This window comes from Carettochelys insculpta, chromosome 1, assembly GCF_033958435.1.
Source record: "Carettochelys insculpta isolate YL-2023 chromosome 1, ASM3395843v1, whole genome shotgun sequence".
Lineage (NCBI taxonomy): Eukaryota > Metazoa > Chordata > Testudines > Carettochelyidae > Carettochelys > Carettochelys insculpta.
Window position 1 is genome coordinate 30,832,649 of NC_134137.1, and position 27,403 is coordinate 30,860,051.

Here is a 27,403-nt window from a genome sequence, read left to right on the forward strand (position 1 = left end):
ATAATTTTGAAACAGCAGATGGCTTATTTTTAGTTTGGTAAACTTAATTTTATGAGGAATAGCACCTATTCCAAAATAGATATTTCAGAATAGGGGCTGCGTAGACAGGGAATAGGGGCTGTTTTGAAATAAGCTGTAGAGCTTCCAGGGGCTTTAATCCAAATTAGGCTCTGTTGTGTCTGGAAGTTCTATTTCAGACTAGTTGAGTGCTATCTCGATACACATTTTGGCCTTGTCTATACTAGTAAGTTATTTTGGAAAATAGGCCCTTTTCTGAAAAAACAAGCAGAGTATCCATACACAAAATGCGCTCTTTCGATCTGGGATCAAAAGAATGTGGCTCTTCTTGCAGAAGCCATCTTCTGCTCCTGGATCAGGAAGAGGCTGAAAGTAAACAATTTTATTAAGGCTCTACAGTCTTGTTCTTTGCAGTTTGCTCTGAAACACCCAGCATATAAATAATTCTTGTTCTGCTCTGTTGTGTACATATGTAGCTTGATGGGAGATTGCTGAATCCAGGTTACAGCTCATTGAGTTGCACTTTCATTCTGTTAAATAGAGATATGTTCTCAATTTCAGTGGTTTCAAAGCGAGCTCTTACAAATGTTAGTTCAACCCATTCTCAGCAGGCATCTGTGAAATTTACATGTTCCCGAATTTTTTTTTTTTTTTTGCTAGGACTCTCTTGGCCTGGAAGCACTGCATCTAACAAGGGGAACCCCCCCCCCCCTTTTTTTTTTTTTGTAGAGAAGATTCAGGTTTCAGTGTCCAGTTCTCAGTAGGTGCTCCAAAACCTGAGAACTTCATGATTTGAAGCGTGACACAATCTGTAGTAAAACATTGTTTCCTCCCTTTGCCTTACTAGTAGTTACAGAATGCAGTTTCAAAAGTGCCTGAGTAGCTCAGACAATTTTGAAAATGGCCAGGAGTTTCCTAAACACTTAGGGTCCATTCAAGAGAATGTGAGCTATGAGGGAAGACTGCAAGAATTGGGCTGTTTAGGTTGGAAAAGAGAAGACTGAGAGGGGACATAATAGTGTTTTACAGGTACCTAAAAGGGTTACAAGAAGGAGCAAGAAAAATTATTCTTCTTGGCCTCTGAGGATAGGATAAGAACCAATGGGCTTAAACTGAAGCGAGGGAGGTTTAGGTTGGACATTAGGAAAAGCTTCCTAACTGTCAGGTTGGTTAAATGCTGGAATAAATTGCCTAGAGAGGTTCTGGAATCTCCATCGCTGGAGATATTTAAGAGTAGGTTAGACGGACATCCATCAGGGATGGTCTAGATAGTACTTGGTCCTGCAGTGAGGGCAGGGGACTGAACTCAATGACCTCTCAAGCTCCTTCCATCTCTATTTTCCTATTCTATAATTCTGTGATTCTGTGATTGTATGTCTCAGTGCCTGAGTCAGTTGACTTGGCCTTTGGGCTGTGGGGGCTAAAAATTGCAGCAGAGAACATTCTGCTTTGAGTAGAGGTCAGGCCCCCAGAACCTTCCAATTTGCCAGGTTTCAAAGACCAGAATCCAACCCAAGGAGGAGCCCCTGGGCTGCTATTTCTAGTCCCACAGACCAAATCCTTAAACCTGAGTCACTGAACCCCTAGTCTGAGTCACAGTGCTGTGGCGTTTTCCACTCAGGGTGGACATGCTCTCAGTCACTTTTAGAAAGTTACCTACGGTCTTTCCACAGTGAAATTCTTGACAAGGACTCTAGTTTCTTCTCTTGGTCAATAGTACTTTTTTTAACTAAAAGATTGATCAAAAACTCGTTTCAGTGAAGTCTCCATAAAGAACAAAAAATGGCGGCTTATTGCCATTTCAGATAAGCCTGGATGAAATGTAAACTCTCTGAAAAGTTTAACTGTAACTTAATGGTTTTATAACAAGCTGTTGTGACAGGCTTGGCCCTTGGAGTTTCAGTTCAAGGTCATTATTCATAAAGGGAAAAGAGTGCCATGGCTGACTCCATGCTTATTTTTATCCAACTTCGTTCAATCAGAGTGTTGTAACAGGACCTCTGAAATGCCTTGCTTTTGTAGAAATGCCAGCCTCATCAATCTTGCTCCTGTGCTCCTTTAGTATAGTTCTGACGAGGATGTCAGTAACAGTGCAAGAAGCTGTAATGAAGATAAATTGGCAGATCTGATGTAAATGCCAAAAATTCAGGGTCCAGTGAAACGTGTCGGTTACCATTTACTGTGAGTACAGTAGCAAAGAGCACTCTATAATCTGTGTTACATAGTGTGTATTTATGTGCAGTAATCAGAGGGAAGCATAATTGCCCCTGCAATTCAGTCAGAAATACATCCTCCTAAAAAGTTAGTTTTTATCCATAATGGAAAGTTGAAGCCTTAAGGGGAATTTTGATGTTTGGAATGTTGTCTAGTTTGAAATTTGTCCTGACTATCAAGTTGGGGAAGAGTGTTATTGGAGCTTAATGTCCACAACAGGTAAGCATCTTGCTTTTTGACATCCGATTAGAAAGATGGCACTTAAAATAGCACAGTGTTCTCCTAGCACCAGGCCAGAGCTTGGCTGGTTACAGATCTATATGGAAAAATCTCATCTCACTAACACTACTTTCTCAAGTTTCCTTGGGTTTCCTTAGAAGCCTCCCATCCATATACTTACACACCTAAACCCTACTTAGGTTCTTAGATGCAGCTAATATCATCAAGAAGATTTATTATTTAAATCCTAAATCATGAATTTGTGTAAATATTTATTATTAATGTATCTTTAGCTGTGTCCACTTTTGATGAAGAAGTGCTGTATAATTTCTTGGTGGCATACTAGTGACTGGGAGTATAAACTAAGCAATATATCTAATTCAGTTTTTTTAGTCTGAGGTTTAAATATTGCTAAGAGGGCACATGCCTTTCCCTTTTTGAAAAGGAAGACCATTAGATGATGCAAGAGAAACTAGTAATATGGGAAGGCAAACTACTACTTACAGCTTAAAGTGTTTAGTCAACAGTTGTCTGGAATGGTTTTGCTGTGTTTGCCATAAGGAAGAGAGAGAGAAAGAGAGAGAAATGTAGTGGGCTGATTTTGGTTATTGCTAGAATGTGCTAAAATCATCCGGACAGCAAAATAAGTTCAAGAGTCCCTATTAAAAAGGTCATAAGAGCGGCTTTATAGTGTCAGCATTGCACAAAATGCTTCAAAATGGACAGAAGGTAATGTTAACGAGTCTGAAATGTGTTTTTGAGTTGTGCTTATGAAACTGACAAGAGGATGTCCCAGACTTTCCCCAGCCAGTAGTTTAATTCTTGGGAAGTGGCATACCACATTCAGATCCCGGAGAGTCTCTCTGCAGGTGGATCACTTTGCAGGTCTGCCAGCTTTATTTATGTGCAGCGGAGCAGATTTCAAACGCTAGTACTTACGATGTAGTAGTACAGCTCATTAAGACTACAGCTCCCAGCATGTAGTATGCTTGTCCAAGCTGCCAAGCAGCTTAGAGGAAGTTGCAGGGTTCCTTGTGTGCTGAGGTCACAGCCTATTATGCTGATCATTATTGTCACATTATTTCCTTGTACTGTCCTGTCCTTCCATCTGTTGACTTTTGTCTTATGCTTAGACTGTATACCCTTTGGGGCAGGGGCTATCTTTTTGTTCTGTGTTTGTAGAGTGCCAACTACAATGGGTGCTGATCAATGAATGGTGCTCCCAGGCATCATCATCATCATCATCATCATAAATTGCTGATATGTGCACGCCCCATGATTAAGGAATTAAATTTGAACCTTTACAGAAGACTGAATAGCATCAAAATGTAGCACACACTTAAAAATTCCATTTCTGTAAAGATCCCGTTATCAAAAGTCAACGAATTTTCCAAAGACAGGGACTGGCTTTGGAGGTTAAAATCATTGCACTGGAGCCAGGTTTACATATGACATTGGACACTACTTCTCAGAAGTATTGAGGCATAAAATGTCACAGAGCAGAATGTGAAAGAAATCTGGCTGCGATTACATCTGTCTGCCATGATAAGTGGCTCCTAGACAGACTACAGCATCATCTCTTACTAATGCCACCAGATAACACAAGGAGTTATCAAGTGCTTGATTGGAAACATTGTTTCATTTTCTAACCAAGTGGGATCTGTCCAAAAGAGCTGTACAAGAACTTAAAACTGCAAACTAGTAAGACATGGCATTGTTGCAGATATTTTTCTTTTTCCTTGATTACTGCAACTTTCAGTGGCTTCTAACTGTTGTGATCCCCTTACAGAAAGACTGGAGAAGTTAGACTGTATATGAGACCAAAGTAGCAGGAAGACTAGACAAGGCAATGTTTTTTTTAAGGAAAAAAAGTGTGAAAATGTAAATGAATGTGACTATTTCTAAAAATGAACAGCCTTTTTTAGGCTCCTGTGGATCATGAACATAGTCAGTGGGAGGTGTGTGCACATTGCTCAGGGTATAATTTTTATCCCAGCCAGGAAGAGACTGTATGTGTATCTTTTAGGATGGGGGCAGCAACCCCCGGCACAGGTGCCAAGAGTGGCACATGAGTCAATTTTCATTGGCACATGAAGAGGGAGCTCCGTCCCACCCCTCTTCCCCACACAGCTGGGAGTCTGAGTTTACTCAAAGCCATGCTGCCTGTAGGTTAACAAAAGACCAGTTAATTCCAACAACCACCAAGTAAATGGTAAAGCTCTGCATCTTTATTTATTTATTAATGAAGCTGTTATAAGTAGGACTATTAGTGACTTTAAAAAGTATCACCCACGCTCGGACCGTACACGGTGGTCCAAAGCCCAGATTTCAGCATTGTGCCTCAGAAAGGTTGCTGACCCCTGTTTTAGGAGGTGGACTGTGATCCACAGTGGATTACAGATTAGCTAGCCAGTATCAATTAGATGAGAAAGCCCATAAACCCTAAATATGCTTGTGTGTGATATTTTCATAAATTGTGGAATTGGGGTGCCTCAGAGGAATTTTATTTCATTCATGTCTTTTGCAGATCTTAATCTTTAATTTTAAAGTAGATACCAGTTACTTCATTTATGGTTTGTCTGTGCTGGATTTTAATTTTTTATACAATTATTTAACAAAACAGATATTTACAGATATTCATGCTGCAACAAGAAGTGGTGTTGGAAGCAAATAGTTTCATATAAAGCAAAATCATTACATGCATTCTAGAATCTAGACTTAATTAACAAGATGCTCTCTTGCATAATTAAAGAGTGCTCACCTAAAATCCTTGCAAAATGCTTTACAGCCAGACTGGGCGGTGATCCTCCTTTTGTGAGACAAGCATGCTCTCACCTGGCTTCTGAGGTGTAGGACGCTGGTGTTTTCTGGCATCTCAGGGCAGGTCAGAATAATCCTTTGTCTTTATTCAGAAACAGGACACCCTTCTGCTCTTTGTTTCATCTTGTAGGTGTCCTTCCTTCTCAACTTCACAACTTCTTTAGCCTGTAACTCTGAATGCATATAGAGGTGTGTTGTGAAGCATACCATGCACAAATGAGCAGAGACACTAGTGTGTGTTACCTCCGGCCTGAAAGAAGCATCTCTGAGGTATGTCACCTCCAGGTGACCTGCTTTAACTCTGAGTCCTTAAGAATATGTATTTTTCTAAAAATAACACTTACGTTGTCTATACTTACATTTTGTGTTGATTATCAAGACCAATGGGCTGCTGGTTCTCAGTAGAACCCTTATGTACCATCCTTTGATCATATCTCTGGCCCAGGAGGGATTGTAAAACCTTATGCACCTCCTCGTGTCCTCTGATGGTTGATGTCAAGAGATCCCTGGGTTTCACTTCCTCAGTGGAATATTAGCTTTAGTGCGTTTCCATTAAATCAAATTTCACCAGGCAACAAGACTCTGGGAAATGAACTCAGACCAAAATATTCTGATCCAGAATTGATACTATGAGATGACCGGTGGACATCAGGTCTAGTTGTTCAGAATGACCCATTATAAAGACATGGGTCATTTGCAAAATATTAATCTGGGTTCAGATTTGGAATACCCCTTCCCACCACCTTCCAACGATCAAGGTAATTCGGGTCCAGCATTTTTGTTCAGATGCCTCTTTAATACATACAGCAGTCTTTTTCTATCCTACATAGGTTCTCATCCCATGCTCATTATCATGCTGTCAGCATTCCTTTCTGTGATGCATTAAGCAATGCAACTAACATATGTCAAGTTTCATTTGTTCTCCAGTCCCCAGGGGGATAAGCATGGGCAGTGGAGTGTCTTGTTTTGGTAGATATATGTTTGTTTTAATTGCCCTTATGACTGGCTGTGTTATCTGACTAGGGGCCTCATTTGCAAACTGTGTTTGATTCAGAAACGCTTATCAGATTTCATATACTAATAATGCTGTAAGTTTGGTCACATTTCTAATGAGAGTGCCCCTGTAGCTTTATAAAAGTGAGGAGTCTGGTTTTGTGACATTTCGAGCATCACCTGGAGCTGGATTCGGATCTTACTGAACGAGATAGGGTGGGAATGTGACCTTTCCATTAACTGTCACGTTGAATAATACAGGTGCTGTAGTTAGGTCCAATTCACATTTATCATAACGTCAGCGGGTCAAATTAGGTCACGCAACCTAATTTGCTAACTAACGCTGGACCACTGAGGCCAGTTTTAAATCCATTGATCTCCATTATTCCTGCATTTCCATGGTATGAGGTAGGAACACGCAGCAGTTCCATTTGTATTTCTGATATATATTTTGAGAGCTCACACGCTCTCCGCTCATCAGTGAGTGTGGGCTTATGCACAGTAGGGGGAAGAGTTTGGCTTCTAGCACTTATTAGTTAACCTGACTAGCTACATGGGGCAAGCTGTATTTTACACATGTATTAGTCAGTTGTGCTGTAGCCTAAAATCCCCTCTTGAGTTTATCTTGGCCGGCTGTCCATGTTACGTCGGATGACCATCCATCCCGTTTTTACTGAGACAGTCCCTTATTTAAGCTGTCTCACAAGTGTCCTGACTTTTTTAAGAAAATGGGCAAATCGTCCCATATTTTACAGAGCTCCTCTTCCCCAGCACCTAGTGTCTCAAGGTGGCAACCTCCACTACCAGGGAGCCCCACTGCAGAACAGCTGCCCGGTTCCCCAGTGCCTCCTGCCTCAGGGGAGCAGCCCCCTGATGCCAGGGAGCTGCTCCACAGAACGGCTGCCCTGTTCCTAGGCATCCTGCACCTTGGGGCAGCAGCTTCTGCTGCAGGGGAGCTCCTTTGTGAGGCAGCTGTCCCATTCTCCAGCACCCCATGGCAGCAGCCCACACTTCCGGCAAGCTCCATTGGGGGTGGATGCGTCATTCCCTGGCACCCCACACTTGGGGAAGGCAGCTCCCACTGCTAGGAAGCCCCTCCATGGTGTGGCTGCCTTGTTCCCTAGGATCTTGTGCCTCAGGGAGGCAGCTCCTGCTGCAGGAAATCCCCTCCATGAGGTGGCTGCCCCATTTCCTGGCACAGCAGCCCTCACTACAAGGAACCCTGGTGCAGGGCAGCTGCCACATTCTTTGATCCCACATACCCTGCCAGGAGGCTGTAGAGCCCATATTCCCAGTACCACTGCCCCCGCCAGGAGGTTGCAGAGTCCCCATCCTCTTCTCCTTCTCATCGAGAGGCTATGAAGCCCCCATCCCCAGTGCCTCATGATGGGACAGCAGCCCCCATCACTGAGCAGCCCTGACATGGACAGCAGCCCTGCATCACCAGAGCCCGATGCCCCGTATTTGCCACAGGGCAGTGTGGTCACCCTAATGTTAGGGTTGTACATGTATTCACTAACGCATTTTTAAAATATATCTTTTATCCTGGCATGGACAAGTCCTATGTCATCCCTTGTGTTTGGAGAACTTAGAGATCATGGGATTACCTTACTGTAAACAGACTGGGTGGGCATTTTATTATTTAAACACCCAACATTGCTGTGTCCTTATGCAAATGAGTCTGTTAGGTGTGTGTTAAATGCATGATAAAATGAAAAGGAACATTCTATAATGTTTTTGTTCCTTCTGCATATTTTAAATGTTTTCTTGACAGTAAGTTTATGTAGGCAAATTCTGTAGTTCATTTATATCTTGTTCTCTGTCGTAATTTTGGAGTCCTGTCTGCTGTAGCTTTCATTTTGATGAATTAGCTCAGAGATTACTTCAGAGTTCATAGGTTTTTATTTTGTTGTACATTTCTGAAGATGTGCCATTCTGTTTTATTGATTGGGGCCCACCCACGAGGCTTACATTGGTTTGATTTTTTTTTCCCCCTTACTAGGTATCCTCCAGAACCTCTTGCCGCACTCCATGCTTTACTAAACAAAAAGCCCTTGTGAAGGACATACTGGTCTACTAAATCTTCATATTTGTTTCTATAAACCATGTATCAATGGTTTAATCTTCTACAGAAATCGCAAGGAATCTTTCACATGATTTCAATCTATTTGAATGTACAGCATCTTTGTGTTATTTGAAACACATCTGTGTTAGTCTTATGTCATGTTTTTGTACCATTTGTAGTACCTAACTGCTGCCAGGGATTCCTGATCTGAGACTGTGTATAATACACAGACAGACATGCAGTCATTGTGGAGGTTTCCAACTTCAGCTTCATAGTTAAGGTTGAGTTGAGAATTCCACTTAAATCATGGATTCCACTTCCTTATTATGTATGAGAAATACTCTGTGTCCTCCTGAAAATTACCGCACTTACTTGATGAGTACACAATCAGTTTTCTGAAAATTTACAAGTAAAGCTTTTAATCATTTAATTTTAAAATGGGCTCCTTCAGAATTGTAGCACTCAGTTTGAAGGCATTTCTTTTCCTGATTTTGGCTCAAGCCCTTAAATTCAATTCAGAATTGGTAGAGAGATCAGTCTTGAATAAATCTGCTGCAATAGATATATTTTGTGAAGGTTTGTTAGGTTTAATATACCCCTTGCATCCACAAACCTCATTAACACCTGCACCTTGGGGAACTGGAAGTTTTTCTCTTGTGACTAGACAATAATGTTTTCACTGATGTTCCCTGTCAGAGAACCACACAAAGAATTTCCTTCTTTCAAAATGGACATCATCTTTGTTCTCTGAGCGGGTGGAACTCTAGGCTGTCCTTAGCAATGACAGCCACTGCTTACATTTCCCGAGCTTCTCTCTGCCACCTGAACAGCTTAGGAGACCACTGTCTTCTCTGTGGGCACTTCTGTTTCACTCTTACTTGGGAACACTTTTTCCTGGGAAAAGTCAGTGTACAGGTATCATAAGGATTTTGTATAAAAGATAATTTCATTCTTGGATGGCATGTCGTTCCGTGACATTCCAGATACTACAGCAACACCACCTTTCTCTCCATGTACCACACGCTTCCCTTCTCCACTTCACCTCTTAACTCACTGAGTGTGGTACTGAAAACTGTTGTCACAAATGTCTCTCTTGCAGGCTATGTCTTCAATTTTGTACCTGAAATTGATTTATCTGTGGTCAGCTTCCAAGTCTGTCCACATGGCACAAGGTCAACCTTCCTTCAGCCTTCCTTATTCCTTACTTCTTGCGAGGAGTACAGGGCTCAGCATTGACCCCGGGGACCATCATTTCACACATGTGTGAAATGAAACCCTGGAAGATCGACCCTGAGCAGGTTGATCTTCTTCTATAGTGTGACTCTAGCCTCAGTGCCACCCTTGGCCCTTTCTGCTTTCTGTCGTCTACTCTACAGAGACAATTCTCCCTGAAGCCTCAAGTGACCTCTTCATAGTTCAGTCTCAGCACCTCTGCCTCCATCCACAGCCTCCTTAACTGCTATTGAAGCCACTGATCATAGAATAGTAGAACTGGAAGGCACCTCAAGAGGTCATAAAGTCCAGTCCCCTTCCTTCACAGCAGGACCAAGCACCATCTATTGTATCATACCCCTTGAAATCACCTCTTGGCTTTTGCAATACTGCCCTCTTCTTGGTCCCCTTAAACGCTTTGCTCTCCTCCCCCTTTTCATGGGGGGGACTCTCTCTATCCTACATCCTTTGGATGTTCCCTGGGACTCTGTCATTGACCCAGCTCCACTTCCTCACCTATCAAACATGACTCCCCCTTCTCCATCACAACAGGTCCTTGCCTGTGAGTTCTTTCACAGCTAAGCCCCTCCCTACTTGTCTGTTCTTTTACCTTACAAAACTACCAGCTCTCCTGCCAGTGTACTATGAAGTAAGTAGACATAGACAAGACATACAAGAAAAGGTAGAATACATCACATAATACCCTAGGATCCTACAAGATTTATTTCTCTCTTAGTTTAAAAAAGAAATAATTTATCATGTCAAAGAAATACACCTTTCACTGACAAGAGTCTGATAGCAAGCATAATTTGTAACATGACACAAATAAAGTATGTACTAGAAGCTTGGGTAGAAGAAGACATCTAATCATCTCGGGAGTCACAGTTTAATAAATATACTAGATACAAGTATTTTGCCCTAAACTTACTACCCTGAGGTATAAGAATCCTATTGCCTTGCTATCTCTGACATAATGGATTATCTCTAAAACAGTTATATGCTACAGACTTGAGAAATTATGGAAAAATCAAAATTTGTGGGTTAATTTATCTTTGGTATCTACTTCATTGTCATGGTTATTCATCATCAGAAAGGATAAAAAAATCTTTATCTTGATCATAATCATAGAGCAAACAGTGGCCTTTCTTGAAATATAATTTAGGTGGAAAAGTACAGAAGCCCTAAAGCATCAAGTGCTATGAAATCTAACTTGAAAATAATTTCTTTCTGCTAGCCAGAAGACTTCTGAGTTGTCAAGAAGTAGCTGAATCTTTTCCTTTTAAAACATAATAGTGCTGTTTGGAAATCTCTCATCATCTAGAGATATTGAAAATGCTACCCTGTTAGTTTGTAGAGAGGGTTTTATGGAAGGATTTGGCAAAGAGAAATACAGGATGAACCTCTCTAATTCAGAACTCTCCCGTCTAGCAGCAGCCATAACCTGGCATGATTTTCGTGGGTCAGATAACCTGCTTATCATGGATGTGGCCAAGTTTCTTGTGCTCTCATAGTTTGTTTACAACTACCAGTCCTGGCTCTCAGTGTTCTGTGCTTTTATTTAGTTTTAATTTACCCCTAAATATCTTTTAGGAGCCCCATAAGCCATGGAAATGTTGGTAATACTGCTGGCAATGTTGACCTCCCTTGGTCTGGCAAATTCTCTGATTCACCACCAAGAACGTCCCAACTCTGCCAAACTAGAGATGTTCTGTAAATAAACAAGTCCAACATACTTATTTGGAATACAAGTAATTGAAGGAATGTATTAACATAGCTAAGTATTTGCAAAATGTCATTGCAGATTTAATCAGTTTCTTTCCCTCAAATAATACAGGAAAACTTCAGATGTGAACATTAAACATCTTGGTCGAGTACTTTACAGCTTCTTATTTTCTATGGAAACAGCATTTTATCTCTAATTAATTCACCAGTGAGGATTTTAATACTTTCTTCCATAGTCTCAAACATCTCTATTTTCCCATTGTATTCTATTTTCTTCCCCCATCTTTTTCAGATAATTTCAAAATCATCACATTAGTCATTGAGCACCTAGCCTGTTTTGCCACAACAAGTATTTTTTGAATTTTAAAGAAAAAAACAACAAACATAAAGTAACTGAAAATGTGGTGTTGCAGTGGGCACACATTTAAAAAAAATCATGGCTTTATTCATTGCAAAAATATCCTACAAATAATAATTCCCATGAAATTGCATCTTTGGCATTCTGCACCCTTTTGCAGAGGTGCGAACATGTGTTTTATTCTGTGGTGCATTAAAAAGTGGAGTATGGCATGAGTTCCGTGATAAAACTGTTGACTGAGGGAGAGACTCAAGGCTTTTGGATTAATTTGCTCTTTTTCAGGATGAAAGATGAGCCCAAAGTGTAAAACCAGTAAGTTCAAATATTACCGAGTATTAGTGCTCTCTCCTCCATCCCCTGGCAGCTCAAATACCATGTTGTCTTGAGCAGAGATGTGACCAGAATTTTTCTGGAGGGCTCCCAGGGAGCAAACCAATAGGGTGTGTCTCCCTGGGGAAAGAAAGTGGGGTACTCGTTGGCGTGTGGGCCTGGCTGAACTTGGCACATGGCTTGCAGAGGGCATAGCAAAGTGCAGGCAAAGAAGGAAATGCTGGGACACGCTGAGCCCACTGCCAAGGCAGAGATCATCAGCACAGGCTCTCAGCACCTTCAGTCCCCATGGAAAGCCCTGAAGTCTGGTCTCCAGGCATCCTCTTCCTGCTCCTGCCCCACTGGAGATACACGCTTAAGAAAGTGCTACCCCCCTCACCAGCTCACAGCATGAGGACTCCAGCCAGGGCTTTCCTCTTGGGTGGGGAAACAGGATCTCTTAGCCCGTTATTTTCCATGCAGATAATGGGTGCAAGGCTGCTCCTTGTTACTTCTTTGGGTATGGCCAGGAAGGGAGGTGGCATCTGCTGTGTTTCTGGAGATGGACAAAGGACATAAACGGGTGAGACCCCCGTTTTTTCACCTCTGATCATGGACTAATCATCACAAGCAAAGAACTCTCCACAGTGCTATGAGCTGAGTGTAATGATTTCTTTGTGGAATTTAATGCCATACCCAAAGCCAAGCATAGTGTGTCTTCTCTGCATATACCAGTGACATTTACTGGGTCCTGCTGTAGTTAAGGATCTTTCCAGATTTCTGTTACAAGCTTCTAGCTATGAGACTGTACAAATTCACTTCACTCTGAGAGGCCAAGTATGAGCAAAGGAGTACCATTTAAAAATAATAAAATAAAATTGGTCTTAATTTGTTATCCTCAGGTATCCATTTTCCTGGAAAATCTGCCTGGCTATGAAGGGATCAAATCAAATGTCCATGTTTTGTTTTGTTTTTTTTTTGACTGTTTGTTTATTGGGAGGGAAGGGAAGAAGGGCAGGGGGAGGTGTTGGAAATAAAGGGTTAAAAAGAATGATGTTTTATTGTGCTTTTTAATCCAAGGAGATTTGTTGGTTTCTGAGGGGAGGAGTTTGAATGTGCATTGTTGTGGAGAAGACAACTGTAACATTGTATCTTTATCCTTTAATCTTGGCAGTAACACAAATCTACATTCTCACTTGGTAATTGGGGTATATTTCTGCCTTTTGCCTTTCAGAATATAGTCTTGCCTTGGGGTATTTAAATGGCTGATTTAAAATGCAGATTTCTGCGCTGTTTCCCAAGCATTTTTAGCACACACATTCACCATGCATGAGAACTGAAATGTGAATATTCATAAACTCATAGAAACGAAGGGCTGGAAGTGACTGCAAGAAGTCATCTAGTCTGCCTGCTCTCCCATGTGGACACAATTCAATGTATATTTAGGCCAGATGTTTGTCCAGCCCTTTCTTCAATACTTTCAATGACAGGGATTTCACAGCCCTCCTTCCTAACCTATTCCAGTACTTAACTACTGGTATAGTTAGACATTTTAAAAGTTTTTCATAATCTCTAAGCTGGCTCTCCCTTGCGGCAGATCATTTAAACTCTCCTTGACTTGCACAACCTATCTTTTACTGTATTGTCTCTGAATGAGATTTAAACACAGTAAACTCTCGCTTTACGTGTCTTCAGGGTGCGTGAAACTCACATGAAGGTGAGTTTCACACAGCTTGAAGATGCGTGGCTGTGAACCTGCCTATCTTCCCGCAGCTGCAGGCAGCTAGGCAGGCTAAGAGCCCCTTCCCTGCCTTCCCAGCGTGGCCCGAGGTGGGCTAAAACCCACTTGGCCCCTCCAGAATCAGCTCCCCCGCCACGGTCCCAGCTGAGCTCCAACCTGTGCAGGCAGCTTCTAGCCCCAACCTGTGCATGGGGCTCCTAGCCCCCGGTGCACTACAGCCCCCACACAGGGCTCTGACCTCCCCTCCCCCCCAACTAGTCCCACAAACCCTGCTCCAACCTCTGAAGACTTGGCTCCAACCCCCGCACGCTCTGGCTCAACTCCACCCTCCCACCCCAGGCTTAACACCTCGGCCCCAACCCACCACCCAGCCCCCTCCCCCGCCACAACTTCCCTGAAATTCGGGATATGCGAGGGTGGCATGGAACACAACCCCAAGAGACTGTTGTAGTCTACCTGTTCAGTAGTCCATGGATGAAGGCCTCTTTTTGAAAGCGGACATCACATTGGCCTGTGATATTAAACACTCAATAATAGTTATGCAGACCCAAATATGTGCCTATGGCCGTGTCTACACGTGCCCCAAACTTCGAAATGGCCACGCAAATGGCCATTTCGAAGTTTACTAATGAAGCACTGAAATGCATATTCAGCGCTTCATTAGCATGCGGGCTGCTGCGGCGCTTCGAAATTGACGCGCCTCACCGCCGCGCGGCGTGTCCAGACGGGGCTCCTTTTCGAAAGGACCCCGCCTACTTCAAAGTCCCCTTATTCCCATGAGCTCATGAGAATAAGGGGACTTCGAAGTAGGCGGGGTCCTTTCGAAAAGGAGGCGCGTCAATTTCGAAGCGCCGCAGCAGCCCTCATGCTAATCAAGCGCTGAATATGCATTTCAGCACTTCATTAGTAAACTTCGAAATGGCCATTTCAAAGTTTGGGGCACGTGTAGACGTAGCCTATGTGTTTTACTGTACTCTTGTGCCAGCACTCTGTTATACACAGCAGGTGGGACAGGGAGAACAGGGAGGCAGTTAAAGTTCCTTGATTCTGAAGGCCAACTCCAGCTACAAAGTTTTGTTGAATCTCTGACATAAGGTGCTTCATAAGCAATATCTAGTGCCAGGTAGTGGAGCTCTGGCTTAGCACCTCCTGCCTATGACCCAAATACCTAGTGAAGGGGGTTGCTGCCCAGGCTCTGCCAACAGAGACTGTCATGAAGATTCTCAGCTGGAATGTTTTCTTCTATAAATTATCATGCTAAAAAATGCACCAACTCATTTCCGAGTGATTAATTCTGCCCTGACCATTCTCTCTCTTCGTCCTGTTAAAAAATTAATTGGATGCCCTTAAAATGAGTCAAGGTACATTTTGATTCTTCTCCCTTGTGTCAGTGCTGCATTATCAAATTAGGGACACTCTCTCAGGCAGTATTTTATTGCTCCTTGGATCGCATGTGCTTGATGGCAGTCTTTCAAAAGGCTAATAGCATGATGAAGTTGTCTCTGTCTGACATTTCTCCTCATCATTGTAAGATCCAGTCTTTTACTGACAGCATTAGATGCTTGTACTAAAAAGATAATTGGGGTGCTGCTCACTATGGCCCTCCAGCCTCCTCTTATAAATCAGAGCTACATGTAAATGGTTCTGCTCCTAACTTTCATTTCACAAGAGGGAAACGCTGAGGTGGAATGATACTCCCTACACATCAGCCACATCCTATGACTTTTGGAATCCAATTACCACTCACCTTGGCTGATCTTTCTGACTATCCCCTACTGGTGTCCCATGTGTAACCAGCTTCTCCTATTGGCACACTGGAGGGAGACTAGACAGCCGAATGATGAGGCCATATAAGTCCATCACAGGATTATAGCGACTCCATAAACTACAGGAGTGAATCTTGAGCACTTTATGTATTTGCTAATATCCCAGAATGGAATTATTTTCTCCATAGTTGAAAAGTGCTGATTTAGTGAAGTCAGACAAGTGCAGATACCTACTGAGAATTTACATATCTTGATTGCTAGGCAGTGAACCAGTATAACTATAGATGGGAAGGACTTGTTCCTGCTCCACTGAAGTCAGCGGATGCTTTACTATTGGCATCAATGGTTACAGGTCAGGCAGTAAATGGATATTTACATCATTATGGGCTTATTTCACCTCTCTCCAGAGGGCTAACACATTACATTGATGACGCACTACTTAAGTCTTAGTCATCCTTGTAAATATAATAACTGACAAAACCCCACTATAGAACCAAGGTGTACAAATATAAGGGGATTACAAAAATCCAAAGATTTCTAGCTCTGTCTTCTTAAAATCCACCTCTCCTGCTGGCGAGCTGGGTCATTCCTTCTTTATATTTCAGGTTTATAAAGATGCCGTTCCTGAGCACTCTGCACTGGAGTGTACTTATAACCTCCTGTCCTGATCCCTGTTTTTATGTGACCTTAAAGACATTTCCTTCAGGACATGAAATCTCTTGCATGACACTTGGAATTTTAAGGCTTTAGGACAGTATTGCCTGTATTAGTAAAACAAAAAAGAGGATCTGATCCCACACATTTGTGTGTAAGTAGCATCAGACTGGACACATGCTGAAAGTCACTTGCACACATAACTACTTGCAAGTTCCTGTAAGAGGGAGGAATGAGCCAGCAGGCATAGCTAATTAATCACAAATCACTGATGTTGTATAAAAGAAATACATATTTTTTTTCTTCAGAAAAGAGGTGCTTTTTCAAGCAGTGTAAATATTATGTTGTCCCTCTCCTGCTCTGCTGTATGTAGGCAGTGCTATACATCTTTTGTATCCATTCCTTTAGACAAAGACCTGGATCCCTCAGGCTTTTGTAAGGCCTGGTGTGCAGCCTGGAGCCTAAGGTTAGGGAAAAGCTATGTCTGTGCTCTAGTAAAGTTAGTAAATTCTAGAGATGAAATCCTAGCCCCACTGAAATCAGTTGTAAAAATTCCACCACCTTCAAAGGGCCTGGACTTCACATCTGATATAGTTCTCCTCCACTGAGTGGCTTGCGATAAATCTGGTTCATTAGACAACTTGGTTCAGCAGGGAAGTGTGTGCTAACCTGTCACCTCTCTCTGTATACTACTGGCAGCCCATACATCTTACCATATCTAGGATGCTCAGATAAAAACTAAATAAAATGACTGCACATGATTCAGGGCAACAGTGTGTTGGTTCCTAAATGTATTCAGAGCCACATCTACTCACTATAATGAAAAAAATATATGATTTTGCTACTTCAGGTGAGAGCTGGAGAGCTGATGCACTACGGGAAAGAAAAGCTGGCTTTCATGCTGGCATCCACAGAATTGTAAATGGAGTTCTGGTTGCAGAATCTTTGTGCTGGGCACACCAGGCAGGCCAGAAAAGACACAGTTTGCCTTTCATTTCCCAGGCTGGGTTTTCAAGATGAGCACCTCAGATTTAAAGGAGTTAAAAAAAATTGTCCTGTCTACTACCAACACCATGCTGATTTTGAAATAATCTAGTAAAATTGACCACCAGTTTGTACAATGATCCAGAATAGTATAGATTACATGTAGGGATTTTCCCTCATTCCTCTTGAATAATATTTATTTTAAAGTGATAGAATACAATTGAGAAAGTGAATAAACTGAATTGCAGGGGAAACTCTGAAGATTTGGGTGCTGTAGGTTTTGGAATAGTCTCCAAAATATTGTAACACAACTCTGCATCCAGTTAGGACATAGACAAGTAGAGGTAACTGGAGCTAGAGGTAACAATTCTGACCTCTCCTGGGAATGGACTAAGGACCTGAGAGGCCTTTTCCATTTTAATTTGTATGTTGATAAATCATTTTATCTGGCAGATTTTTTTTTACATAAAATCTTTAGCAGCTTCATTTTAAATGTCAGAGGATCCATAACAGACAAGGTTGCATCTTCCATTTTAGAATGCAATTATTTCTGAAGTGAGAGGTGGCAACTGTTCGCTAATTGCAGCAGAAGTTGCATCCCCCTCATCCAGCACCCTTGAGATCTGACCAGTCCCGAATGAGGGAATTTGCCTGAAGAAGGAAGGTCCCCTGTCTCCAGACCTCCAGCCCCTAACTGCCACCAGCTGGTGCATTGAATCATATTTTGAACACTTCCTGTGTGGAGGCCAGTAAAGCATAAAACAAACTGCAGCTGAGGCAATTTGTTGATAGCAGCTGTGACAGAGCACTGCTCTCTACACTGCTCTGGTGCCTCCTAGTGGCCCACCTGGAAAATTTCCCATCAGCAGTCACTCAGCCTGCTTTCTCACTCACCAGCCATTCTCTTGCCAATAAGGAGCAGTGGCAGGTCTCCTTTATGGCTTAGCCCACCATCCCACTCCCTGTCTTCCTCCCCTTCTAGGGTCTCACCAGAGTCTCTCCACACAGTCTCTGGCAGTCTCCATCTGCACTGCAATGACCACGCCACGCTGGCAGTGACTTGTAGGGGAAGCTGGGTCCATTATTCTTTACCCTGGGTTCAAGTCCACGTGCTCTTGAATATGTAGTTCGTGTCTGTTCTCCCAGCCCTTACTGCTCTTCCCCGGACTGCTTCCTGCACTCCTGCGGTGAAAATAACTTAAAATCTCCTACAGGTACTGTCCTATTGCACCCTGGGTCCCTGCCAGCTCTTTAAATAGCTCCCAGCTGGCTTTTGTTGCAGTTCAGCCAGCTCTTGCCAGAGCTGCGCACAAGGGTGCCCCCACTTGCTTTCACCTCTGTGCACTCATATTACAGGCCCCTACATTCTCCCATTGTATCAGCGATTGTGACTGCAGCTCCCTGGCTTTATAGCTTTATCCCAGTTGCAGTCTACATCTCCTGCAGGTGCAGCTTGTGGCTAATTGGCCTCCCTTGCTTCTGTTAGCCCTTTCAGGACTAGTGTGGGGGATGAACACTCTTTTGCAGCAGTAATAACATCTTGTGTCTTTGTTCATGGCACAATTGTTCTAAATAGCTCACATGATGAGAGAGATTGAGCTAGCCTCTGTGAAAGGGAGGAGATTAGAATTGAATAGCAATCATAATTTTAGGGAAACTTTGAAAAAGGTGTTTAACTCCTGCTGATAGTGAAGACTGGAATCAAGGAAGCTTTCTGAACAGAAAATGAAGGGTAGCTGAATCTCTGTGAGAATGGTAATGTGATGAATTTAGTAGCTGATGCATACCTCTCTGCAGGCATGAGGACCTTAAGAAGTGTCAGCTTGAGAACTATTTTGATTTTCTGAGGTTTAACAATAAGAGTTTTGAAGGAGACTATTATCTGCAAAAGTGGAACTAGTCAAGGGTGCAGAAGAACAGCTCTCAATATCAATATTTGATCAGATACCAGTTTGCAGATGATATCAAAATGGGAGCGGTTGCAACTGCTTTGGAGGATAGGCTCATAATTCAGAATGATCTGGACAAATTGGAGAAATGGTCAGGTAAATAAGATGAAGTTTAATAAGGACAAATGCAAAGTGCTCCACTTAGGAAGAAACAATCAGCTTCATACATATAGAATGGGAAACAACTGTCTAGGAAGGAGTACTGCAGAAATGGACTTAAGGTCCATAGTGCACAACAACCTAAATATGAGTCAACAGCGTGATGCTGTTGCCAAAAAAGCAAACATGATTCTGGGATGTATTAACAGGAGTGTTGTGAGCAAGACACGAGAAGTCATTCTTCCACTCTACTCAGCGCTCTGCAAGCCTCAATTGGAGTATTGTGTTCAGTTCTGGGAACTGCGTTTCAAGGAAGATGCGGAGAAATTGGAACAGGTCCAGAAAAGAACAACAAGAATGATTAAAGGTTTAGAGAACATGAGCTATGAGGGAAGACTGAAAGAACTTGGCTTGTTTAGTTTAGAAAAGAGACGATATAGAGGGGAAATTATAGCAGTTTTCAAGTACTTCAAAGAGGGTTAGAAGGCAGAGAGAGAAAAATTGTTCTCCTTGGCCTCTGAGGATAGGACAAGGAGCAGTGGGCTTAAACTGCAGCAAGGGAGGTTTAGAATAGACATTAGGAAAATCTTCATAGCTGTCAGAGTGATTAAACACTGGAATAAGTTACCTAGGGAGGTTGTGGAATCTCCATCGCTGGAGATATTTAAGAGCAGGTTAGACAGACACCTATTGGGGATGATCTAGATGGTGTTTGGTCCTGGCAAGGGGTCAGGGAACTGGGCTCTATGACCTCTTGAGGTCCCTTCCAGTTCTAGGTAGTAACAGAGAGTAAGCCGTGCTAGTCTATACACTATCAAAACAAAAAGCAGTCAAGTAGCACTTTAAAGACTTCAAAATAGTTTATTAGGTGAGCTTTCGTGGGACAGACCCACTTCTTCAGACCATATCCAGATGTTCTGGTCTGGATATGGTCTGAAGAAGTGGGTCTGTCCCACGAAAGCTCATCCAGTTCTAGGGTGTGTCTACACTAGGAACAAGCTTCGAAGTTAACTTCAAAGTTAGGCACGACTTCGAAGTAGCCAGCAGAGAGTCTACACACATTTTCCCTTATTTCACAGTTAACTTTGAATTAGGGAGCCCAACTTCAAAGTCCTTACTCCATTCCCAGGAGTGGAGTAGTGCCCTACTTCGAAGTTCAGCTTCGCAGTGGGGTGTGTGTACATGCTTATCTTCGAAGTTGCTTACTTTGAAGTTGTATCTCAAAGTAAGCACCTTTGAAGTTACTTTTGTAGTGTAGACACAGCCCTAGTGTTCTATTATTCTATGGTCATAAGTCTGCCTCAGCCTGTGACAAGGAAGAATCACAAATGGCTAAAGTAGATATTCCATTAGGGAAAGAACTGCTGGACTGGCAGGGAGCCTTTGCACTAAACATAAGTGTGTAAAGCCTGAACATTTCTTCAAGGGTAATAATATAAGAGATCATATAAAAGGTCAACAAAATTGTGTGCAGTTTGTATATAAACCCTGTCTCATTCTCCCTCTGACCCAATGTCCATTTAAATATTTTGTACAAAGCAGAACAGCCTCAACAGGAGAGAGAGAGGAGGGTAGGGTGACACACAGACATGGCCAAGATTCCACTGGGAGGTTGGATACTTGGGTTCAACTTCTGCACTGCAGTAGGCAAAGAGATGATTTGAATCCAGAGTTCTCACATCCAGGATGAGTGCTCCGCAGTACCACATGTCCACATAAGGTTTGGTGCACATCTTAAAGATATGATTCCTACTGTGACCAATAGCACAGCTGCTGTTTTTTATTTTGATTATTGGGTTTATCCCTGGCTAATAAATTATGTGCTATTGAGCATTTTCATAATTAAAACTGGCCCTTCCAGAAGCATTTCCAGAACTCCGTTTCTATGATATTCCAGATTGCAGTCAGACCAGTAAGGGACTGTGGCACCCTTGCCCTGCAAGCTTGTGCCTCAAAACGCTCTGCTGTATAACTCACTTCAGACTCTCAAAGAGCTAGACAGCATGCAGGTCCTGCCCTGAGTTTCTGTGTATAGCTGCAGCCTGCCAACTCTACAAGAGTCACATTCAGGCTTCCTCCGGCCTTGGTGTCCAGCACACTCTGAGTCCTTGGTTTTTCTCCAGACACATGTTCAACATTTGGCAGTCCACACATGTTAGTGCAATTGCCCCTCTACGGGGATCAATGTAGAACAATTTCTGACCATAAATAGAAGTTCCCACCCAGTTCACATGAAAGATAACACTGGGTTATTTTTAATTAGAGAATAAAGCAACTTTAATTAACTTCAAGAAGATAGAAGTAAGTGCAAGTACAAAGCATTAAAGCCAGCTACGGTTACAAGAGAAATGAAAATAAAATGTTTTTTAGTACTGAAACTTAAGAAACTAGAGTTGGTTCAAGGTAAAGTCCCCTAAAATATGTTTCCAATAATATTGCTGACTAAATTCTCAGGCCAGGATCCACTTCCAAAGGTTGTTTATTTGATCTTAGGTGAAACAGAGAGATGGTTTGAGAGAGATCTTGGGATATTTTTACCCTCACTTTATAGTCTAGTCCCCCTTTAGAAAGCACTTTCCTGAGGTTTACCTTTACATAAAGTTCATTCCCATTGTGAGATTGGAGTTGTAGAGTCTTGTGACAAAGGAGGTTCCATGCTATTGTTGCTAAGACACAGCGATGTTTGTTCTTGCCTCCTCCCCATATCAAGGAAGGGCCATGTGACAGGTGATTTGCCCATCAACTTTGATCAGACCTGACTAGGGGCATCAGCTTGTCTTCTGTCTTTGAGATACTGATTTGCCCAGGCATATCTGGTAAACACATTTCAGATCTAATTTCAGGGTATGTTTATAAGTTTGCATAGACTATAGCTACACACATTTCATCATAATATTATTGCCTAGTGACATACTCATTTTTAAATGATTCCCTACAAGGTATATGTTGTAGGGTATGGTGTAAATATAGAGGTGCATTCCATCACAATATCTAGACTAAATATTTATGATATTATTAAAAGTGTTATACTATTTAAAGCTATGTTGGGTGTAAGTACAAGAGGGAAGCTTTACATACAATCTGTAGTAAAGTTCTTTTCAACTTTCCCTTACGGTACCTGGTAATCTAAATGCCTGTTGGTCTCATGCCAGTATTTAGCCCCAGATGGAGTTTGCCACCCACCTTGGGCTGCATTCCCAAGCAACCCAACTCCAAGAAGACCTGGTACCGGCACACTGGGGGCCACTACCAGCCTTACACCATCCACGGGCACCTATTAATGGTTTTGCGCCCTCTTGAACTCACACAGCTGGTAGGGGACTTCTGTGTTAGGAATTTCCATGAGCACGTTAGCCATGAGGCTGGTAGGGGTTCCTTGTAATTTGTCATAAGTGTCAGCTGCCATTGGCAGAATAGATTTGGTTCCCACAAATTTTAGAAAAAACTTTTAAATGTATGCATTACATGCCCCAGTATGTAGACTGTGTCTAAAATACCCTGAAAATGAGATGGAGTCCAGTTCTGCAACTTGCTCCACATTAGTAAAATGTGAAGCCCATATTATCTGGTTCTTCTGTTATATGGATTTTAAAAATAGTCTCTTCAAAAGAATTCCAGAATTCAGAAACGGAGTATTCTAAAAAGGTTTCTGTATTGAGTTACAGATGAGATAAGTATATCTCCATACATTTGATATTTTAGTGCAAATATTTCATGGAAAATTCAATTTGACTTTGAAAAGTTTTTGTTCCAAGTTTGGAGCCTAAATTCAGTCAGTAAAAAGAAAAATAAAGGATTTTAATTCACTGTTGAGAACCTTCACAATAGGAGAAAGCTAGGTTAGTAAATTTAAGCAACTGGAAAATTCTCTTTTTTATTAAAAAAAATATAGGGAGTGAAAAACTTGAATTTTGTATCAACTCCAAAAGATAGACTTGAGCTCATAATCACTGCTTTCTGGTATAAAGGGCACCTTCATCTGTATCTAGATCTGTCTATGTGCACAAAATCTCCCTACATGAATAGAACATGAGCAGGTTGCAAAGTTAAGCTCTGAAAAGTTAGAAAATACCAGCATTTGGTGCCCTTGTGCATATTCATTTTGACAGCCTTGCTTATGTGATCATACACTATTTTTATCTCAGGACTCCTGCTTCATGAAATGCAGCCTGGGTGGCGTTCCCTTAATGAGCAGCTATTCAGAATTTTGTTCTCCTCTTTTTGGTCAATGTGTGGCCCCATGCCTGGTTGACTGCACGCTTTTCAAAGCCTCTTCTAAAGACAGACTCACTAATTTTCTTGAGGTCTTTCTGTAGGTCTCATTATTATTTAACTTGAGTTCTTCACACAGATTAATGGATTTATTTTTACAATACTTCTGTGAAATGAGGGGATATTATCATCCCCGTTTTCCTAGAATCAGAGACACAAAAAGATGAAAGTCAAAAGTACTGTATCCACTAATTTGGGGTGCCTGATGGGAAAAGCACAGGGCCTGATTATATGGCACTTTACATGTTCAAAACACAGCTCCTATTGACTTCAGTGGTTCATTGCTTCTGCAGATCCTCCTCAAGGTCTCAAGTCAGTCACCCAGAAAAGGAGGACCATACAATTAATTAACATTTACAAAGAGTTTGGATTGAGTGACCTGATGGCAGCACATGGGGACTGTGTGGCAGAGGCTGAGGTAGAAGCCAGTTTTCCAAGATCGCATTCAAGAGCCTTTGCTTAGAGACATCACAGCCTGTTGCAGTTACAGAGAAAGTCATTTTATTCCCCACCCTTGAATCTACCCTGTGTGCATGGATCCTTCTGAGTAGTTATCTGCTAAAATCTAAGCCTCTGCTGAGCAAGTGTGAACTGTAATTTTTCAAAGATTTAGGCTGTGTCTGCACTATGAAATAAATTTGAATTTAAGGCAGTTAGCTCGATATTACCATGACTGTCTTCACTATAAATACCATCCATTAGCTTGATTTTGGGAACACTAATATTGAGATTACAATATTACAGTTACCTGACAGGTATAGAGTCAAGCTTGAACTCAGAACTTCAATTAAAGGCCATTGTGGAAGTGCCATGTCTTAAAATCGAATTTATTAACCTCCATAAATGTCCCCTATGTATCCCACAAAGCTGTGCACTGCACCTGGCTCCCAGCTCCCCACTGCTTGCAGGAGCTGGGAAACTGACCAGGGCTGCTGCACTCCTGTGGCGCGGGGCCAGGCATCCCGCAACCATGTGGCTCCTGCCACAGGGGGCCAGATGCCCATGGGCAGGCTCCCACCCCACAGGCGCCCTTGGCCAACTGTGACCAGGTGCCCCCAGCAGTGGGATGCAGCAGCTTTTCCACCAGAGCCAGTGAGTGGCAGGCTGTGGGTTTTTTTTGGAGAGGGGTTTCGGGGCAGGGGAGTGTTTCTGGGTGTTTTTTTGGGGGGAGGGGAAGTTAGGGTGGGAATGGGACTGGGGCAGGGGAAGTCAGTGGGGAGAGGGAGCAAACATTCACATTTAAGAGACTATTGGAAGGAACAGACACCCCTTCCACCCAATTACTCCATTAAAGGGAGGGTTTACTGTACTAGCAGGAGCCGGCAAACTGACCAGGGCTGCTGCACTGTCAGTTTCCGGGTACCCCAAGATGCCAGACGCAGGAAATTGACAGCGCTGCTGCATCTGGCTCCTGGCTCAAATCTGGGGCTGAGGGAACTGTGGGATAGGTTCCCACAATGCACTGCTGCAACAGTTGATGCCTGGTGATTTTAGTGTGGAAGCAATATGTTGAATTTGTTGGGAGCGTGTGGGAAGTGAGGATACTCAGAATCAAATTTAAAAAAACGGCATTATAGAATCAATTTTAATAAATTTGAATGTGTCTTGTAGTGTAGACATAGCCCGAATAAACCTAGCCAAATGTGGCAGGTTTTCATGGAGCCAGCACAAGGTCCATCCCTGATGCAAAGGGTATACTTCTGCCACATGTTGTATCCCTGCTCCAAAGCACGAGAGCCGATCTCAGAAAAGAGCCCCAGAATGTTTTGAAATGGGCAAAACGACATATGTGCCCCAACCCAGCCATGTTCTCAGAAACTGCTGCACCATTTTGGCTGAAACTGCCCAGAAAACCCAAATGAAACAAAAAACTCCAGCCCCAACACCTGAGACAGACACCTGTCATGGCAAACTTCAGCCCAAACAATTAAAGTGTAGCAAAGTCATTAGCAGAGAAAACAAGATACAATAACATCTATGATACTATTTTTATTCTGCCTTGTTTGCAGTGCTCCTCTAGAGATTTGGAAAATGTATCTTTCCTTGGTAGTAGTGTCATATTTCATTATGCAGACATTTCTCCCCTCAGTCTGGCATTTTCAGTCTATTAGAGATGCTGTGGAAATAAGAAACAGCGTTGCATTGTATTTTGATTGGGGTTGAAATTAGCATGTCTCATTTTCGTTTTGGTATACTAAACTCTTGCTGTACTGCCAGTATTGTAGATTATTTTATCTTAACTAACAGCAGAAGTCCTGCAAGAGGATTTCTTTAAATTGTGCTCACACCGACTGCCTGTCTTGCTCTGCAGCGAAAAAGCAGAAGTAGGGTGGGATCATCCTTAATGATGGCAGATTTTTTTCTTACTTTATGTTAGTGATAGATTAGGTTATTGCTTTCTGTTTAAAAATTGTCTTGCATTCATGGATTTATTGAGGAGAGAAACTGCTCCTTCCAGAGGTACTGACTTCACAGGATGGGAGGGAAAGACCAGCTACCACTCGTGCCACCTTTTTAAAATGATAAATAGCTGTTTTAAAAGTGTGGTGTTGAGGAACTGTTTGGCTGAGCTGAACAGCAATGAGCAGTGTCTTTCATCGCTAAGTTGCTTGTTGCTCCACTAGAGACCGATAGATCGTGGTCTAGTGGCCTGTGAAAAATATGATGGTCTCAGTCCATTTCTCAGCATACAAGAGTGCACATCATAACACTACATTCCCAACCAGTGCTAATTGGCACCCATGTTGACAGCCTCTGAAGAGAGAGGCCCAGGGCTGATCATCTCTGATTAGAGCAGGTCCCATTCCTCAAATGAGTCAATTGCATGACGCAGACAGTTTTATATTGCTGATGTATGTGTGCTGCTCTACCAGTTGTTGCCTGTAAATAGAGGGTTGTGACTCCACAGCTACTAGTTCAGCACTTTCCATGGTTTCAGTCTTTAAAACTGTGGTTAAAAAACCCCAGCTTGCCTCCTTGCTAGAAAACACTGTGCTTCTGTTGCTGATCCCAAGGCCACTTCATCATTTACTGTAAATCTGGGATGCGAAATAATTGCAGGGAGTGAGCCATGTCAGGGAATAGGGTTTCGAGAACAACTTTGCTTTCTTTGAGGATTGGGAGATGGGACTTCGTTTTCTGTGGAGAAAAATAAAAAGAGAACCAGTGAGACAAAGATAATCCGCTGAGCAGTTAACCGCCAGAGCCATCACCACTAATGGTCACTACAGCCAGACTAGAAAGCATGTAATATCTTGGCTGTCCACCCTCAAAAATTGCTACTTTGGGAATTGGCATGTTATCAAAGTTAATTGAAAGCAAATCCAAGTTTCTTTTATGCCAGCAGAAGTCTCTTTCTGCCTTATTACTTAACTTGTTAAAATTGTACTTGAAAGATAGGGGGAAGGCTTGAAAAGTGTATAGGTTTTTCTAGAAAGCTAGCCATATTACAGATTTTTTATTTTAGTTCTAGCTGATCATGGATCATTTCATTTTCACAATATTTCATAATTTAAATTATCATTAATTCTGTTTTAAGTCTCTGTCAGCTTCCTAATTAACTCTTCTTCCCCCTCAGATTACGGTGCTTATTTATTACTGTCAGCTTGCTGTACAGTTTACACAATGCACCAGAAGTTTTGACTAAGTATGTCTCTGGCTTTGTTATGTTGATATATGTATCTCTGTTTCCACTGCAGCTATACAAATCATGGGATTAATGAGCTGCCAGATTCTGGGTAATGAATGAAAAAATGACAGCTATCCTTTCAGAATTTAAGAAGAAATGTGTTCAATTTGTCATAAATGCTATAAAGCAACATATCTTCTTCCGTTTATGAATCTAGAAAATTCTTAGCAAAAAATTGCAATGGTGCAAAGGCCTTACATGATCCCCTGATGAACAAGTGGTTAATTCCAATTCCATTTCTGTCTCTTTTGGCATCACTGTTTGAGAGACAAAGAAGGAGAATATGTTTGGAAAACAGGTAATAGATTTCTACATGTGGG

General features: G+C 42.2%; 1 protein-coding gene across 3 annotated transcripts in view; it reads left to right on the forward strand.

The window, feature by feature from the left end:
• Positions 1 to 27,403, forward strand: part of FAT3 (FAT atypical cadherin 3) — a 670,845-nt gene that overhangs the window by 445,882 nt on the left and 197,560 nt on the right. The window lies entirely within an intron of this gene.